Raw genomic sequence first — 16,108 nt, 5'->3', positions numbered from 1 at the left:
TCTGTCTGTTTGAAAAGGCTAATCTTCGGACGGCTGAAACGATTTTGACGGGATTTTCACAAACAAGTAGAGGATTGACCAGGGAGTAACATAGGCTACTTTCAAAAAGGGAGTTGTGTTTTTCTACCTATATGTACACCGAAATCTCCGAGATTTCTGAACCAATTTGCGTCATTTCTTTTTTAATCGATAGAGGAACTTTGCGACGTTATTTCATAAAAAATTTGGATTCCAACTCCTCAATCCCGATGCTGCAGGGGACCTGACCACCCAAAAGCGATGGAATTTAGAAACTGTCGGTTATAAATTGATTGATATTGAAGGTATCTGTACCAAGTAAAGACTTTGTCGTTGACCTCGAGGACCCAACTCCTCAACCCTGATGCTGTAAGGAATTGCATTCCTAAATCCTGGTGATCCCTCGGGATTTTTAGGGTTCCGTACCTCAAAAGGAAAAACGGAACCCTTATCGGATCACTTTGTCATCTGTCTGTCTGTCTGTCTGTCCTATAGGGTACTTCCCGTTGATCTAGTATCATGAAATTTGGCAGGTAGGTAGGCCTGATAGCACAAGTAAATAAATAAATCTAAAAGTAAGAAAACTATATCAAGTGGGGTATCATATGAAAGGGCTTTACATGTACATTCTAAAACAGATTTTTATTTATTTTTATGCATAATGGTTTTTGATTTATCGTTCAAAATGTCAAAAAAATACCCGAGTCAAAAAAAAACCGTCCGAGTCCGACTCGCACTTGGCCGGTTTTTTTAAAGGATCATCCGTTTAAATGTTTTTACGTGATACAGAAACACGTTGCATCCCGGGGACGGCCTATTAGGTACGGATAGGCTACTTTTGTCCTGGGAAATCAAAAGTTCCCACGGAATTTTCAGAAACCTAAATTAAATCCACGCGGGCGAAGCTGCGGGCATCAGCTAGTATTATATAAGTAACAACCCTGCGAGGCTTCGATTTTTGAGAAATAAACTCATTAAACCTAAAGCTAACTTCTCAAAGCACATGAATTCTTTAATGAAGTTGTTACGACCCACTTTTGCTCTCTAAAGAAAGTTATCGTTTATAAATTTACAAGTGTAAATTAAAAATTTATAACACCCCCGACATGTGAAGGTTACAGTAACTATAAAAGAGCTGATAACTTTCAAACGGCTGAACCGATTTTCTTTGATTATAGCTAAGAACACTCTCGATCAAGCCACCTTTCAAACAAAAAAAACTAAATTAAAATCGGTTCATTCGTTTAGGCGCTACGATGTCACAGACAGATACACAGATACACACGTCAAACTTATAACACCCCTTTTTTTGGGTCGGGGGTTAAAAAGCCTTTCATTGCCATTGTGTGTATTCGGTCCAGCGATATAAAATGTTGCATTATATGCAGGACTTCATGGTAACAACATGTTCCTACAATCATGAGTCTGTATTCCTATCAATAGTGATCCGCTTGACGTAGTCTATTTGTAACAAGTGTAAATTAAAAATTTTCAACACCCCCGACAAATCATTTTCAAATAAATAATTATGTATATCTAGGCAACGTCCATCTTGACAGCTTGACATTTGTCAATTGACACTTGAATATTATGAACCTAAGGGTTATCTAACCTTCTTTTCTACAAGAAAACTAGAAAATAGCTGATAACTTTTAAACGGCTGAACCAATTTTTTTGGATTAAGTATAGCTAAGAACACTCTCGATCAAGCCACCTTTCAAACAAAAAAAAGTAAATTAAAATCGGTTCATTCGTTTAGGCGCTACGATGCCACAGACAGATACACAGATACACAGATACACAGACACACAGATACACACGTCAAACTTATAACACCCCTCTTTTTGGGTCGGGGGTTAAAAATTAAATATGGGCGATAACTCTAAATATATTATTCACTAGATGGTGCCCGCGACACCGTCCGCTCGGATTTTGGTCTTTACAAATCCCGTACGAACTTTTTGATTTTCCGGGATAAAACGTAGCTGCGTCCTTTTCTGATGTAAGCTAACTTTGTTCCAAATTTTATCAAAACCGTTTAAACTGTTGGGCAGTGAAAAGCTAGCAGACGGATAGACAGACACACAGTATTTATAATATTATAGTATGGATTTCACGTTATGATATTTAGAGTAGGTAAGTATAAATAGCTTTAGAACCTATAGTCTGTTCTAACTTATCCATGTTCAGAGAAATCTGCATCTGAAGCCGATTACGATTCACATGGATACCGATTTTCGTTGGGTGATTGTTGTTAATATCAAGCGCCGCATCTAGTGGTACATTTATATCGCTGATTTGTTCCAATTTGAACTAAAAACATAGAAATAGGTCAAGTGCATTGAACTCACAGGGTTACTGGTACGGGATTACCGTAAGTGGCAAGTCTTACAGGTCGCGACCTTAAAGCATCATACGTACAGACCTGCGCGACCAAAGCATCTACGAATAGGGAAGGTCAGACGCTCGGTGATTGCCTCTCACTATAAATCATGAAAGTGCAGGCACGGGTCCAGACCGGGTCAAGTGTGAGTCGGAGTATGAACTCGCTCATAATCGACACAGTGCATTCCTACAAAGGAGATGTTTACAAAATATGTGAATCCCTGACCAAGATTTTGTACAGTGTATAGTTCCAAGTGGGCAAAGTCGTAGGACGAACACTAGTAAGTTAATAAACCTATAAAAGATTAGTTTTTTTTATTCCCAAAAATTACAAAAATGCTTCCCTGTCCACTCTTTCTTTCTTTTAGAATAGAATAGAATAGATATTTATTCAAGTAAACTTTTACAAGTGCTTTTGAATCGTCAAAATAATCTACCACTGGTTCGGAATGCCGTTCCTACCGAAAAGAACCAGCAAGAAACTCGGCGGTTGCTCTTTTCAAGTGTTCAATTTACAATTTACAATAGTATGCCATGCTATACGAGTAATGGCAGACCCGCGCATTTTTATCATTTACATAATCTTCGATTGTATACTTGTGTATGATTGATATGATTGTGTGCTACTCAAAAATATAGTTTTAATAGATTTTTTAAACTCTTAACTTAACTTTTTTAAACAAAGGCAAGTCCAAAATTGATTGCGCAATTGTTATAAATTATTATAAAGATTATTCGCATTCCCACAAATGACTGAAATAAATAGAATAGGGAAAATATGTAGTGATGGCAAAACAAACATGAACACATATACGCCATATTTGTATTATTACAGAGGCGTAGCCAAGTATGGCCGATTTCCATCCGGCGAGCGAGGTACTCGTAACAGATGTTATTCTACGAGTTCGATGCACTTGACCTGTTTACCTTCAATACCTACTAGAACAGGGATATATACCTACTGTAACAAATGAGGAATATAGCTTTGGAGTTCTTTATCCCATTACAAGTTAGCTCTTGACTGGGATGTCACCTGGAAGTAAGTTTTTGACGGCCTCCGTATAGGCGCTGTGGTCTTATTAGTGGGAGGAGACTTTTTCCCGGGGCTTGGAATTTTATAATTTCTAAATTTCTGATCTAGTCTGGTGGTTTTGAAACGCAAGCACCCACTAAGAAAGGATTTTCGGTAGTTCAACAATGAATTGAATCCGTATTGAATTGCACTGAGAAAAGACACGTAGGCCTACCAATTTTTTTACTGCAATCAAATAACTATGAAATGAAATGGAAATGTATTGTATGTTATATATTAGGTATTATGGTTAAGAGTCTACTTTTTATCAAGCCATTCCTATACTCATCGCGACCGATTTGCTGTTACCCGTTGAGGAGTTCCATCTTCCATTTCCAAAACTGTTCATCAAATCTTCACCAAATGGTACCAACTTGACAGTACAAGCTTTCAAATAAAAAAAAATCAAAAGTCGATAGCAGTCCGTTGTGAGCGCGAGCTCGCTAACCAACTGCTTTTTGCAGTTTGGCGAGGCATAAATTGTAATATTATTTTTGTTTGCACATATAAAGAATAATTGAATTTAAAAATTGTAATATATCCTGCAGTTTAAACTGTATCCTATGTACCTTTATATTCATATATTAGTCACTTAAATTCATAATTCAATTACGTTGAAGGCTTAATACAACAGATGGCACTGTATAACTTTATCCCGCGCTGTCCCATTGAAATCTATCCGTATATTAAAAGGATGCTAACTTTATAATAATTACTTACTTGTATCATAGGAAGTATTACTTACTTTAATTTTTTAAGCGCTTTACTTCTGAAGCGTCAGGTCGACATGGCAATCGGAGTATGAGGCGGGAGGGACTCTGCGCACACCCGCACGTCACTCGCGCTGTCCCGCACCGGGTTATCGCAGGGGCTGTGCGGGAGATAGATATTAAACGTACTCATTTAGGCCTAGCCCGCACAGCGATTTTTATACTCGCGAATTTTAGTCGCGCGATTTATTTTACGCCTGCGGAATTCCACCTACTTGCACTGCGAATGCGGTGAGGGAGCACAAAATATTCGCGCGAACTTAACGCCGCACCGCGTGAAATTTGTATCAAATCACAGATTTTTTCCCCGCGCGAATTTTATATCGTAAATGCGGGTATCTTCATATGAATTGTAACAAAAAATCGCGCGATTTTTATACGCTTTGCGGGCTAGCTCTAATATTTTGGAATTTGGATACTGTGATATCAGGTCACCATAAGCAGTGGGGCAATTCGATAATTCAGTAATTAAGATTGAATGGATAGCCATCGAGCTCATTTCACATTTATTTTTAACCTATTGATCGTTTTGTAAGAATTATTATTTTAATATCACTCAGGTAGAACTACAGAACCAACCGAACCAACCAATGTCAAATGAGCACGGTGACTATCATAGTGCTGACAAAATGAACTAGAGTGAATAACCATCAACTTTTATAATATAGCACTAGGGTTGAAGTGAATTAAATACTTATTTAGAAATAATAAATATTCAAAATATTTGTACTCTTTTATGTGTAGTATTAATAGTAATATTATGTATTTATAAGTTATGACCGTAATCCAATCACTTACATGAGAACTTAACTTAACATTAAAATTAGTAAACAAACTTTGACGTTAGGTGCATTTAATTAAAATTGATTTAATGCAATTATTAATAATTTACGAACAATTTTAGTAAGCAAAATAGTTATTAGAGGTTTTTCACTATTAGAGGTACATTTTTATAGTTATGTTTGAGGTTAGGTATGGTGAGGTTTATTTATTTGTTTTATACAACTTTTGTCATGAACACCAGTTACTGATTGGCACTTTTATTTACAAAACTATTTTCTAGCGACGCCAACGTATCCGTGACATAGTATGACAGTTACGGAACTTGTGCAAGCGACTTGTAAGGACAGCGGGCAACTGGCGCCCTCTAGGGAGTACAGAGGGAATTTCTTGATCGAAAAATTCCCATTAGATTCTCAATACCTAAATCGATGAAGTTATGGACTTTATTTTTTATTAAAAAAAAAAAGTATTTTAGCCATGCTAATCATAACTAATACTTCCCTTTCTCCTCCAATTAAGCGTAAAGCTTGTGCCAGGGGTGGGTACTACAATAGTGCAACGGGTGGGGTTTGAACCGCCGACCTTTCGGAATTCAGTCCGAAGCTATTTTGATGATTCAAAGTGCTTTATTTAAAATTTTAGTCGACTAATTATGGAAATATTAGCTGATTCGCTCGACTTTGTCGTAAAAAAATATATTTTTAATACAAGAATGCAACAAACTCCTGCATCGCGCTATGAGAGTTTTTACAGTTTTAAGGTATATATACAAGTTTCTCGGCAGTACCCTCGGGTGTCCGACGCCTACGTCGTAAATCAGTTTACGGAAGCTGTTCTAAATTCCGTTGCATGCGCATGCGTGTTATGAGACTATTATAGTCTAATCAGAGTACTGCATGCGTGCTCGGCCCCACGATCGTAGGCACTTTGACACCCCAATATGGCCAATATGACAGAACAAAGTGATATTGGTCCATATTGCTTTTGTTTTTGGATTTGAATGTCGTTTTTTTACCCGACTGCGGCAAAGCCAAAAAGAAGGGTTATTATTTATTTTTAGCAGTTTATTTAGCGCCTAAACTACTGGGCCGATTTTGATGAATCAAGTGTCAATTGATTCGTTGTAAAGGTCCGGGTGATAAAGGCTATATTTTATACGAAAAAAATTAACCTAACGCTTGTTACATCAAAAAAATGGATGTCTCCAAAAATTTTTTTGCTATTGTATCGAGTGGGATGTCAAATGAAAGAGGAGAAAATTCTGAGCTAACGAATATAAATTTACAACAACTTTCTTTACCAAGCGACAGAAAAACAATTTTACTACAATTTATTTCAGTATTTATTAAGATGACCTCAGTCGGGTTTTAGTTTTCAACTTTATTTATCACTACCCACAGTATGCATATAAATATACAAGTGTGTTTCTTTCTTGGTTTGTTGTTTCATTGCTTAGTTGGTTTGTCCTTCAAATCACTTCTTAAAGGACAACGATTTGTACTATTAAAATAGAATCGGCAATATGTTAGGCTAAAAACGTGCAAGTCTAAATTCGTAATGTGAACGGGCCGTATACAAGTATGTAATTACACGGTGCGGGTATTAAATAATTTTCAACATTACAAACCTAAGCTTAGGTATAGCCAGAGAGTTGCGGGCAATTACAGTATCTTAGCGTTTAAACTATAAAACCGGCCAAGTGCCAGTCAGACTCGCGCACTGAGGGTTCCGTACTCGGGTAATTTTCCGACATTTTGGACGATAAATCAAAAAGTGTCATGCGTAAAAATAAATAAAAATCTGTTTTAGAATATACAGAGAAAGCCCTTTCATATGATACCCCACTTGGTATAGTTGTCTTACTTACACATTTTAATTTTTTATGACGTATTAAAAAAAACTATTTACTGGATCTCGTTCGAACCAATTTTCGTTGGAAGTTTGCATGGTAATGTACATCATTCAGTTTAGAAAAAAATGATATTAGAATATCATTTTTGAAGACCTATCCATAGACCCATACGGGTTTGATGAAAAAAAAATATTTTGAGTTTCAGTTCTAAGTATGGGGAACCCCCAAAAATTTTTTTTTCTAATTTTGTGTGAAAATCTCAATGCGGTTCACAGAATACATCTACTTACCAAGTTTCAACAGTATAGCCCTTATATTTTTGGAAAAAGTGGCTGTGACATACGGACGGACAGACAAACAGACAGGCAGACAGACAAACAGACATGACGTATCTATAAGGGTTCCGTTTTTTGCCATTTGGCTACGGAACCCTAAAAAGTGTGTATGCTTGTGGGTACATTTTATTTATTTGTTGGTTGATTGGTTTGTCCTTCAATCAACAATAATTTGCATTAGAGCAACCGATTGATTTAATTTTTACATGAACAAGAACTGGAAAGTGGCATAGGGTACTTTTCATCCCGGATAATCAAGGAGTTCTCATGGGATTTTTAAAAACTTGTATCCACGCGGATGAAGCGTGGGCATCGGCTAGTCCTTTATAGATAGATATAAATAGACTGGTGGATGTGTTAGAATGTATATGAAGAAATAATATGATCAAAAAATTGAAATGTAGGTATGCCGAGATGTTACGCCTAGCCCAATACAAAAGCGTGAACGACAGTGACAATGTCATCAGTGAAAAATTACCTCAAAAGTAAAAAAGGAACCCTTATAGGATGACTTCATTGTTTGTCTGTCTGCCTTCCGTCCGTCCGTCTGTTTGTCCGTCCGTCATGCAATTGGATTTAAATATTCATATATGTATATATGATAATCCAATTATCATCGTACAAATCGTGGTACCTACTACCCGCTTTTTTCAGTATAGGCGCACGCTTTACCATCGATCACACTTGATGGGGTCTAACATGGGACGTGCTTGCCTAAAAGGTGCATATTCTTCTATATCACATTATGGTAAGTCGTAAAACCACTAAATAAGCCTAAAATCATTAATACTAGTGGTTCGCCCCGAACGTTCCTTTCGGAGAACGTTCGCCTGTTAAAATGCTGAGAGCAATAACGCATGAAATTCACTTCACTATTATTTCTTTAAAGATTATGTTAGATGAGTATATCTAGTCTGGCGCCCATTAATTAAAAATGAAATAATTTCGTTTATTTATAATGTTTATCTAATTTTAGTATTTGTTGTTTAAGTGCAGGATATAACTGAAATTATACATAAGTTTCTGTTTCTAATGTGTAGCCATTTTTTCTCAGGAGAGCCCCCTGAAATAAAGCTTTTTAATTTTTTATGCAATGTTCGGCTGAAGGCCATCAATTCACATAATATTATGTTTACGTTCAGTAATTGAGAAGTTATAAGCTGTAAAAGCTGTGGTAGTTAAACAGGCATCTTCGGCATGTTTTTACCCTAAGTTTTAGTAGTTTTAGTAACAACTTTCTATTTTGTTAAGAGCGTTGAAGCATGAGCTTGGAACACAAGTTTAGGTATTTACCCGAGGTTCTTTGTTTGTTTCCGTGAACGGACGTACCCAGCGCAGTTTAGTTTATAACAAACCGTTTTGATCCTAGACGATTTTCAAACAGATTATTTTTTCAATATTTTTAAGTATGTGGTGTTAGTTTGTCGTTTTTTTCAAAACAATGATGTTTTTTAAAACAGTGTATTGTCTTTATAGATTAAGTACGAGTGAATAAAACTTATAATTGTAGTCAGTACTTAATACTAATCTTTTATATACTTGTGTAAGTATAAGAGAGTCAAGAAATTATACAAAATTCAACTTTCCTTATACATATTTACGAAAATATGGTTCCCTTATCATGCACAGTATAAATAGTTACACCTACTATAATAATTTTCACACATATATTTATAAAGGCTAAAATAAATGTGAAATCCGTCTAAAATTTAAACAGTCTTAAATGTTTAATTTGCAATATTATCAAAAATATAATGCAATGCTAATACTCATAAAGACATTGAGCATTTTTTATTTATTTATGGTCCTTTACAATCTTTTCAAATTTTATTGTTAGTACTAAATCGTACTTACCGTAAGCGCAAGACAATGGACAGTACAATGAAAGGGATTAACAGGTACAAAAATGCAGATGTTACACTTGAGTAGGTATTTATTCATCAAAAATAAGTGCATTGCTACACGAGTAAGCTAGGGATACAAAAACAAAATAAGATAAAGTTCAAAACTAAAAGTACAAAAACCCACCTACTACTTTTAAAGACTTCACCGCAGATGATTGATTTATATTTGAATATGTATAAATTATTATATACATGTATTCGAAATTTTCATAGTAACTGCTATGATTTGATATCAAACTCGATCCATCTATTTCAAGTTTATTTTTTCTCGATATACATTTCTTTTTCATGTCATGTGTAGGTAAACCAATTTCAATATACTTTTTGGGTTTTGTAGGTTATATCTCTTACATTCGTTTTGATTATGATAAGTTCTTTTATGACATATCGGAAAATCTTATGACATATGACAATATAGCCTCTAACACACGGAATGGTAAAGCGAAGCCAAAGAGAGATCTCATTTATCAAAATTTAATGTGCAGTTTGGCAGTAATAAGTGAATCGATGAGCCAATAAACAAACAAATACGCAACACAACACGTGACAGGTTGTGATGGCAATCAGAGTGAGGACGCCCCGCACACCCACACAATCCCTGGGCTAATCCGGTGCGGGATAGCGCGGGTGACGTGCGGGTGGGCAGAACGTCCCCCGCCTCATACCTCGATTGCCATCTCGACCTGTCACGTACTATACATAGCTCCCGAAAACTCAGTCTTCTCTTAGTTACATACTATAATATTATAAATGCGAAAGTGTGTCTGTCTGTCTGTCTGCTACGCTTTCACGGCTCAACCGCTGAACCGATTTTGATGAAATTTGGTACCAACTTAGGATATTTTCCGGGAAAGGACATAGACTACTTTTTATCCCGGAAAAACAAACAGTTCCCCCGGGATAGCACGCTGTGTTTCACGCATTTGTCGTTCAATAACGCCGCAACAGAGCTACGGTTTGACGGCATTTTTTGCACAGACATAATTGAAGACATAACAAGTGATACAGAATACTTTTTTTCCAAAATAAACAAACAGTTCCCAAGGGACAGCACGCTATTTTTCACGCATTTGTCCTACCTTAACGCCGCAACAGAGCTACGGATTGACGGCATTTTTTTGCGTAAACATAGTTGAAAACCTTGCAAGTGATATATGCTACTTTTTCCAGAAAAAACAAACAGTTCCCACGGGATAGCATACTATTTTCTCGTATATTTGTCGTTCAATAACGCCACAACAGAGCTATTTATTAACGTCAATTTTTTGCATTGACATAGTGGAGGATCTAAAAAGTGAAATAAGCAACTTTTCTCTCTAAAAATCAAACAGTTCCTGCAGGATAGCATGCTATCGTTCAGGCATTCGTCATTCATTAACGCCGCAACAGAGCTACAGATTGACGCTTTTTTTGCAAAGACATAGCTGAGAACCTAATGAGTAATAAATGAGACTTTTTCTGCCGAAAAATATGGACACTTCCCGCGGGATAGCATACTATTTTTCACGCATTTGTCGTTCAATAACGCCATAACAGAGCTACGGATTGACGGCATTTTTTGCACAGACATAGTGAAGAATCTAAAAAGTGAAATAAGCTACTTTTCTCTCTAAAAACCAAACAGTTCCTGCAGGATAGCATGCTATCGTTCAGGCATTCGTCATTCAATAACGCCGCAACAGAGTTACGGATGGACGCTTTTTTTGCAAAGACATAGCTGAGAATCTAATCACACTAATATTATAAAGGAGAAAGTTTGTATGTGTGTGTGTATGTTTGTTACTCCTTCACGCAAAAACTACTGGACAGATTGGAGTGAAATTTAGAATGCAGATAGATTATACCATGGATTCGCACACAGGCTACTTTTTATCCCGGAAAATCAAAAAACTCCCACGGGAATTTTAAAAAACCTACATCCAAGTGAACGAATTCGCGGGTATCAGCTAGTCACATCACACTAATATTATAAAGGCGAAAGTTTGTATGTGAGTGTGTGTGTGTGTGTGTGTGTGTGTGTGTGTTTTTGTTACTCCTTCACGCAAAAACTACTAGGCGGATTGGGCTGAAATTTAGAATAGAGATAGATTATACTCTGGTTTAGCATATAGGCTACTTTTTATCCCGGAAAATCAAAGAGTTCCCACGGAATTTTTAAAAAACTACATCCACGCGAACGAAGTCGCGGGCATCAGCTAGTAAGTAATAAATGCAACTTTTTCTCCCGAAAAATATTATATGAACACTTCTCGCGGGATAGCATACTATTTTTCACGCATTTGTCATTCAATAACGCCACAACAGAGCTATGAATTGACGTCATTTTTTTAGGGTTCAAGCAAAAACGGAACCCTTATAGGATCACTTTGTTGTCTGTCTGTCTGTCTTTCCGTCGTATCTGTCAAGAAACCTATAGGGTACTTCCCGTTGACCTAGAATCATGAAATTTGGCAAGTAGGTAGGTCTTACAGCACAAGTACAGGAATAAATCTGAAAACTGCGAATTAAAAAAAAATGTTTCAATTTTCAAACTAAGGTAACTATACCAAGTGGGGTATCATATGAAAGGACTTTACCTGTACATTCTAAAACAGGTTTTTATTTATTTTTATGCGTAATAGTTTTTGACTTATCGTGCAAAATATTGGAAAAAATAGCCGAGTACGGAACTCTTAGTGCGCGAGTGTAACTCGCACTTGGCCGGTTGTTTTGCATAGACATAGTCGAGGAAAAAGTATTATAGTTCGCGCAGGATAGCATGCTAAAACACATGATAAAATAACTTAGGCATTGCATAAAATATTATAACAAACCTCAATTATTATTAAAACCTTGAATCACGCGAGTGATGCCGCGGGTAATAGCTAGTTCAAAAATAAAACCATCATAAAGATCCACGAGGGATGACCACGTGCAAATGATAGTAATTATCCTATTGTTTCAGGTGTTATGGTAGAGTGTACAATGTATACAACCAAAATCTAAATACAAAATACCGTACTAATGCTGTAAAAGACAATAAACTAATGCTATTATGAAAATGAAAAAAAAGAAATCATAATGGAATACAAGAAACCGCGCTAATGCCATAAAAGGACGATGAATCATCAAAATTTTATTTAGCGGCTAGGACAAATAGCAAGGCTATTGGGATATAGCATTGTCAGCCGGTAATAACTGTAAAACTATAAGCCTTTAAGAATATTTGATTCTGAAAAATTATAATTCTAGTCAATAACTAATTATACAAAATTCAACTTTCCGTTTATTTAAAAACATGGTTTTCCTTATCACAAACGGTATAATGAAACCTTGAGTATTGAGTTTTACATATTTATAAAAGCTCTTGAAATAAATGTGAAACCCATGTAAAATTTAAACAGTTAAAAATTTATTTTTTAGAAATTATTAAAAATATAGATCAATGCCACTGCTCTGATAGGCATTGATCTATTCTCTACCGAAATCGCGTTTTACAATTTTTTTTCAAATTTTGAAAATTAAATTATTCCCTTTCAATGACAGGGAACAATAATTACCAATGCAGCTATTTGCTCGAGGCAATACTTATTTATTAACTAGCTGATGCCCGCAGCTTCACCCGCGTGGATTTAGGTTTCTAAAAATCCCGTGGGAACTTTTGATTTTCCAGGACAAAAGTAGCCTATCCGTAATAGCCCGTCCCCGGGATGCAACGCATTTCTGTACCACGTAAAAAACATCTAAACGGAAGATCCTTTAAAAATCCCGAGGGATCACCAGGATTTAGGAATGCAATTCCTTACAGCATCATATAAACACAATTTAAAAATATACAAAAAGTTTTAATCTATCTTTAAGAAAAAATAGCGAGTATTAAAAATACCTAGTATTGAGAAGTGATAGTCGCACTACAATTTCAGGTAAATCGTAAATAATCCGATAACAATTGCTAAGCAAACAAGCGTTACGTCCGTTCTCGGAGAGGCCTCGGCCGATACTAATTTCCTAGTTCAATTTACTATTGCTTGTTGCACGGTTTTGTAGTGTGTTTCAAGATTATTTTTTGGAAACAAATATTAATTAAATTTAAATATTTTTTTTCTGTTTATATTGCAAATATGTTCTTCTTTAATGAGTACTTAGTTTTATTTATAAATGAAGAAAAATAACCCACCTAAATGACAGTTTTATGTGTCTGTAGTTTTATGAAATTATGACTTTTTTGTTTGAATTTTTATAATGTAAAAAATGCCAAACGAAAGATTTGGTTTTGTCATCTTATTAGTTCAGGACCTTTTCTTTGGTAAATATATCTCTTTGTGAGAATCGACCAAGTAACTTTTGATGTAGTGAACGTCAAAGATGACACGAAATCCAAAATTCAGTAATAGTCTTTTGGTATTTTAGGCAATAAAAGATAAACTATGAATAAATTGCAAAATGTTGTCTGTCAATTTAATAAAACAGGAAATATTCTACAAAGTAGTATATACATGTTTTACACAAATGCAGTGTTTAATAAAATATAGGGGGGCAAAATGGCTTAAGAATAGCTCATGCCGGTTCAACACTCTTAACCCCCGACCAAAAAAGAGGGGTGTTATAAGTTTGACGTGTGTATCTGTGTATCTGTCTGTGGCATCATAGATTCTAAACTAATGAACCGATTTTAATTTAGTTTTTTTTGTTTGAAAGGTGGCTTGATCGAGAGTGTTCTTAGCTATCCTAATTCAAGAAAATCGGTTCAGCTGTTTGAAAGTTATCAGCTCTTTTCTAGTTATTACTGTAACCTTCACTTGTCGGGGGTGTTATAAATTTTTAATTTACACTTGTTTATATTTAGCCACTATAAATTCAAATTATTGTTTGTGATTTTGGTTTAGCATAAAATAAAAGATTTTTCCCAATATTTTTTTTTTCTGTAACGAGACTGGGCCCCATCTGGGCCCAAATCTGGTCGGTCTCCTTATTAATTTAACTTACTTAGTTAATTCCATCCATCCATCAGCCTGTATGCGTCCACTGCTGGATATAGGCCTTTCCAAGAGCACGCCACCAAACACGGTCCTCCGCCTTCCTCATCCACCCGCTCCCCGCCACCTTCTTCAGGTCATCGGTCCAGCGGGCAGGAGGTCGTCCCACACTGCGCTTACCGGTACGCGGTCTCCACTCCAGAACACGTCTGCCCCATCGGCCGTCGGCTCTACGACAGACATGACCTGCCCATTGCCATTTCAGCTTGCTAACCATTTGAGCTATGTCGGTCGCTTTTGTTCTTCTGCGAATTTCCTCGTTCCGGATTTTATCCCTGAGAGTGATACCCAACATAGCTCGCTCCATAGCGCGCTGAGCGACCTTTAGTTTGTGGACGAGGCCAACTGTCAGTGTCCACGTTTCTGCTCCATACGTCATCACAGGTAGAACGCACTGATTGAAGACTTAGTTAATTATTTTAAGGAAAATGGATGGTGGAAATAAAAAACTTTATTATTATTAATGTTTTTTTATTATTGTAGGGTCAATCATCATTCATTTCAGTATTTTTATTTTTATTTATTTATTACAGGAAAATCAAAAATTACAAAAAAAAATCAATAATCAAATTACAAAAAAAAAAATCAATAATCAAATAACAAAAAAAAAATTGAGCTGTCGTTTTAATATATTCCTCTCATTTAAATGTTAATATAAAATAGACATGTTTAACATACACGAACATAATATACGTTCAATGTACATGAAAGCAAGTAAATAAATAAAATGAAATAATTGTTAGTAATTTAAAAATAGTATATGAAACAGATGTAGGTAATAATAAGGATAGATGATAGAGAATGGTAGGTAATACTGTTTAGTGGTAAAATAGTTGTTAGCATAGAGATAGTCATATATAAACTCATAGACCTACGATTTTTCGCTAATTTATGGTTAAACTATACAAGTATGGACCCCGTCTGCGCCGGCACTCGCCGACATACGCACGACACCCCTTTAGAGCACTTTCCAGTCAGTTTTAACGAAAAAAAAAACACTGCAAAAAGGCAGAGCACGCCCGCCAGCTAACGCCAACACAGACGAAGTCCAGAACAGGGCTATTTATAAAATAATCAAAGAATATGTACCTATGTAATCATGTAATCATATATAATGCGTTATATTTATAATGAGAACCACAGATGAATGAGAACTACCACTAAAGAGTAAATGTATCATAGAGATATTATATGTCCATGAAATATATATATAGACCATAGACTACGCTTTAGCCACGAGTCAAAAGACACAGAGTATATATATACACACACAGAGTATATTTTATATACACAATACACAGTGTGGCCCATTGATAATATACTAATAACGGGTATAGATAAGCCACTCCTACCATCTAACTAGGAAAAGGGAATAAAGCTTAATCCTGCCTCAAAGATGTCGCTAGTAGTACAATAACAATAATAATGCAATAGATGGCGCTGTATAATTTTTATTTTTTCTGGATCGTGGTTTGGCGCCAGTTCCCTAAATTTCAACCAGACTTCGAACCAGTATCAATCAACAATAATAATGCAATAGATGGCGCTGTATAATTTTTATTTTTTCTGGATCGTGGTTTGGCGCCAGTTCCCTAAATTTCAACCAGACTTCGGACCAGTATCAATCAAAGTAGACATATTATGCAGACGTGTTTAGCTGACCAATCCATTATGAAAAGAAAATATTATTATAAAATTAACACATCAATCAATAATCTGCTGGTGTCAGCTAAACACATCTCCATTTCCACTTTGATGGATACTGGATCTTCTTATGTCTTCAACTATAGTCTGGTTCAAATCTGAGGGAAACTGGCGCCAACTGCTGTCCTGGGAACAGGATAGAAATTATTGATTAAAAGAAAAATTAGTACGTTTTTTCATAATTTTATTTTTTCTATCTTCTAGTATAATATGCCCTAGCCTGTGCTTTGACAGAATCATTTTCGTCAAATTTAACGTAGTGATTAATTA

The sequence above is a fragment of the Maniola jurtina genome, chromosome Z (assembly GCF_905333055.1).
Source record: "Maniola jurtina chromosome Z, ilManJurt1.1, whole genome shotgun sequence".
NCBI classification, from domain to species: domain Eukaryota; kingdom Metazoa; phylum Arthropoda; class Insecta; order Lepidoptera; family Nymphalidae; genus Maniola; species Maniola jurtina.
The sequence above is the reverse complement of the archived record's forward strand: the minus strand, read 5'-3'. Positions refer to the sequence as shown.